Source organism: Lissotriton vulgaris, unplaced genomic scaffold (genome assembly GCF_964263255.1).
Source record: "Lissotriton vulgaris unplaced genomic scaffold, aLisVul1.2 SCAFFOLD_1253, whole genome shotgun sequence".
NCBI classification, from domain to species: Eukaryota; Metazoa; Chordata; class Amphibia; order Caudata; family Salamandridae; genus Lissotriton; species Lissotriton vulgaris.
The window spans coordinates 311536-316480 of record NW_028244123.1 but is presented as its reverse complement, the minus strand read 5'-3'; positions in this window follow the sequence as shown (position 1 = coordinate 316480).

Genomic DNA, 4945 nt, shown 5'->3' with positions numbered 1-4945 from the left:
TACTGAAGACAAAACAACTGGGCCACATGCAAGAGATCTATTTCATAAGAATGTACATTTTGCAGTGCTTGTACCGTTGGTGATACCATCAACCTAATGTCTTTGTCCGTAACTTCTACACATGAACAAGCAGCATGAAATAATCTGTGTGGAGAACTACTTAGAGTCATATGTAATTTTTTCATTGTTTTGGGAGGGAATAGTTTACAATATAAATAAATATGATTGATGGCAAAAATAAATGTTTTATTAAATATAATTAAATGACTTTTAGTTAATTCTATACATCACGCTTAATAATTATTAATGCATAATATTGCTTTGACTTTACATTTCACAGTTTAATGCATTTTATTCTATTTTCCCTATACATTACGATGGGGAGAGTTTTAACCAGACTGTGGAGATTCCTTACGGTAAAGCATAGGGAAAAGTAAAAACGTTTATTTAAATCGAAGGCAATAGTAATAATATTTTAATGTTAAATATTAATATAACATAAATGTACATATTTGAACACATTAGAACAAAATTAAAAAAACTACAGCACTGTTATCTGAATTTAAAAATTTTAATATTTTAAATATATTACATTAAATAAAAAATAGTTTTTGAAGTTTAAATAAAAAATACAAACCCCCTAAAGTAAAAAAAGTATATTATTTATTATGTATGGATAATTATTAAAAGTGATCTAAAGAATTAAAAGCAATTTCAATATTGTTGAAGAATAATTAAGGTTACATTAATTTATAAATTCAAAAATTTCTGTTACAATATGTTGTAATTAAATAATAATTATGCTTTATTTTTTACAATAGGAAATTATATTAATTTATAAAATGTATATTTATGTATTTATTTATTTCTTATGGAAGTTAAATGATGTTACTCTTGTAAATGTTTTAATGTAATTTAGCAGTCCCTACCCTAATAATTTTGTATGGGAGAGTATTGCAGTACCAGTGGTAGGTCATATGTGGAGCTGGACCAACTTCATCTTTGAGCTAGTACTATTTTGGGTCCCTGTTTGGCTGTAGTAACTTTAGAAGTGCAGTTTGTGAAGAACAATTGGATTTCTTTTCTGTGGGAGGGTGAATGTCCCTCCTTAATCCCTCTATTGCCTGCTCTAGACCCTCCAATTTAGAAGTAAAAATGTTCCTTTTTTCCAGCCACTCCCTCCCACATTTAGGAGCCGATTCCGATCTTGCTGGGAGAAGGCTCCGTCCGACTCAGATCCGGAGGGCTTTCTGACCAACTCATGCTTCGGGGATCCGTGCGCCCGAGTACGATGCGAACAAGCGCTGACGGTCGCTCGGAGCCCCATTTAAGTCAAAGGGAGCTTGTTGGACGACGCATACATAGGCTCCCATTGACGAAAAAGGTATGTTGCGCACAAGGGCCCCTCCTGTAGTGGGGATGCATCTGTGCCACCCGCACTGTACATGCATGTGTAGGGTGAACCCTTGGGTCCCCCCCTGTGATCAACTTATAAGGCAACGGTTGCAGGGGGGGTCCGGCAACAACCCCCGAAGTCAGCTTCCCAGAGCGTTTTCATGTCGGAGGCTCCGACTCGATCAGGCTGTCTGAATCATGCATCGTACTGACTCAGTCAGAAATCGCCTCCATTGCACGGTTTGCCTATGTACACGATATACGGAGCGGTTCAGACGCAGAAACGAGTCAGTCAGCGATTTCTCGCATCGTACTTGCTCGCTCATACAGCTGTACGAGTTAGTGGGAAAACACACGTACGGCTCTTACTTTTTCTGGCAGGATCGCGTTCAGAGCGCTTCCGAGCAAGATCAGAACTGGCCCCTTAGAAGTAAATGTACATGTGTGCGGATCTACCGAGAGAAAAGATAGGAGAGGCAGAGATTTACACTCATAAGTTTGTGAATAGCTTTTTGTAGGACTTATGCAGTATTATTGTAGTACTACAAAATGTACTACAAAATACAATTTGTAAATGGGACCCTTTATGCCTAATTTACACACACATGTATGCAAATTTAGAAAAAGTAACATCTTGTGTACACACGTAACTCTGCTTATATTAGCATATTTAACAATGCTGTTCCTAAAAGGGACTTATGTGAAGGGCCAGGTATCTGTGGATATCAGGAGGCCTCCTCACCTGAACTCTAATACAGAGTAGAGGATCCATGGAAAGGGATGGGAATCTGCTGATATCAGGAGGCCTCCTGACCTGAACTCTAACACAGAGGGGAGGGTCCATGAGAAGGGACTGGAATCTGCAGATATCAGGAGGCCTCCTGACCCGAACTCTAATACAGAGTGGAGGGTCCATGTGATGGGACAGGAATCAGCTGATATCAGGAGGCCTCTTCACCTGAACTCTAAGACAGAGTGAAGGGTTTATTGGAAGGGATGGGAATCTGCTGATATCAGGAAACTTCCTCACCTGAACTCTAATACAGAGTGGAGGGTCCATGGGAAGGGACGGGAATCTGCTGATATCAGGAGGCCTCCTCACCTGAACTCTAATACACAGTAGAGGGTCCATTTGAAGGGACAGGAATCAGCTGATATCAGGAGGCCTCTTCATCTGAACTCTAAGACAGAGTAAAGGGTCCATGTGAAGGGACGGGAATCTGTTGATATCAGGAGGCCTCCTCACCTGAAGTCTAATACAGAGTAAAGGGTCCATGTGAAGGGACAGGAATCAGCTGATACCAGGAGACCTCCTCACCCGAACTCTAAATCAGAATGAAGGGTCCATGTGAAAGGACAGGTATCAGCTGATATCAGGAGACGTCCTCACCTGAACTCTAATACAGAATAAAGGGTCCATGTCCACTGCTCTAGTTTACATTGGGCACCAACATAGAAACTGGGGTACAAAATCAGAATGGGAATCCTACCCTACACGAAATACCCCACCCGGACTGTGCCTGCCGACCCCACTTGTAAATAAATGGGACCTTTGATTCAGGAATTTGAGTATGTAGATGTGTGATGCGCATCCAGCCTCTACCACATATGCATCTGTATTTTTGTGATTTCAGTCTTAACTGTATGTCTCAGTTTACAAAAATAAGATAAGGACCATGTGACATGTGTAAGGCATTTTTTACTTGTTGTACAATCTTTTCGAATGATGGTTTGCGTATGGCTACCCTTAAATGAATGTCCAGTTTAGGATATAGATTTCCATAACCTGAAGAACAGCTTTTGTGCTACACTGCATACAATTGTTGATGGGAAGCCTCCTACAAGTTATATGGTTTTCAATGAGGGGTCTCTGGACAGCACACTCAGTAAAAGCAAAGCTAGAGTAATCCGTGGTATCAAACTATAAAAAACTAAAATGAATTTAGTGACACTTAGCCATCTACAGTTTTATGTCATCAATGCTTCTGGTACACCGATATTACTAACAACACGTTTTAATAAGTTTTTGTAAAGTTTAAAATAGAATCGTGAAATGTTTGTATATGAAGGAAGGAATGTTTCTTTTACTTTTTATGAATCAATTGTTCACCATTTTGCTATGCCCGTATTTATAATTATTTTCTATTGTTTCTGCATTATAACATTGATTTCATGTGAAATGTCTTTATGTTGGTTTGTCTGGACAAGGCTCTTAATGGTCTTTATTAAATATCTAAGATACCTATTTAGAGTTTGGCGGACGGAGTACTCCATCAAAACTTTGACAGAGTTCCCTGTCTGCCAAAATCTCAGTCCATTGCCCTATTTTGAGTCGAATGGACTGTCAGGTTTCCACTAATAGGATAATGTTTACTCTATTGGTGTACATCTTTGTCCAAATCTAAAAGGAAGCATAGGCCTTCAGAGGTAAGCCACCCAACTAACCGCACATTTAGACTGGGTTGTCGGATTGCATTTTTTCCTATCCTGCACAGTCTGGAATATACCGGCAGTGAAAATAAAAAATGTTTCTTACACCATGGGAAAAAAACTCCCATGACATTGGGGCAATTCTTTTATAATTTTTCATAACCAAACTATTTCTGGTGAAATCTGTGTTTGAAAAAGAAACCTTTTACAAGTTTGGTGTAAGCGTCTGTCACCAATGCCGGACACACACCAACATTTTTAATGGCTCTAAATGGACCACAGTGAGGGTGGTTAATACATTCCCATAGATTTCACCTCTGATTCGGCGTTGAACTCTAAATTTGGTGAGCGGTTTAAAGGCAGGGTGGTGGATGAAAAGTTCTCTGCCACCCACACTGCCTTTACTCTGTCTGGCAAAGTCAAAATTATGCGCTTAGTTTCCTTTGCTTTTTGCTGTAGATGTGCTGGTCTTTCTTCTATTTTAGGAAGTTCCACTGATTAGATGGACTTTATTTAGGGCTACTGTAATGACACAATAGTGAAACGGTCAGTGCATTGAAAGGCTGTATTTCTGGTAGGCCTGGGTGGTGAACTCCTCTCCGTTTACAGAGTTTTCTGCACTCTGCGGAGCATGCTAAGCTTCTCCCTCACTTGCGCTCACCAACGTCAAGTGCGCAAGTGAGGAAAATCCACATCCTGGTGAGATTTCTCAATGAGGGTGGTCAGATTTCTCAACGTGGGCTTTCGCGGATGGTCGTGACCACTCGCCTTAAGAAACCTTCCATTCATGTTGAGAAAGCTGCAGCTCGCGTATAAAATGTGCTCGAGCAGCAAGAAAAGAAGCAGCGCCCTCTTGAGTTGCGCATGTTGCCATTCATGCAGATTTTACAACGCAGGACAAACACCCGGTGCTGAAAATCAAAACTCCGCCCAGGCCTAATTCTAGTATGTAAGTGATAATGATAATGATAAGAAATGTACATGGGATTTATTCACAGCACTATTATTTTATGGTAGGTACATTGTTTTAACCAATAATATATTTAAGCCAGTATCCTGGAAATCCAGTTAAACCAATATCCTGTACACAGCCCATGCAATGCCTTGTATAGGGTAATGC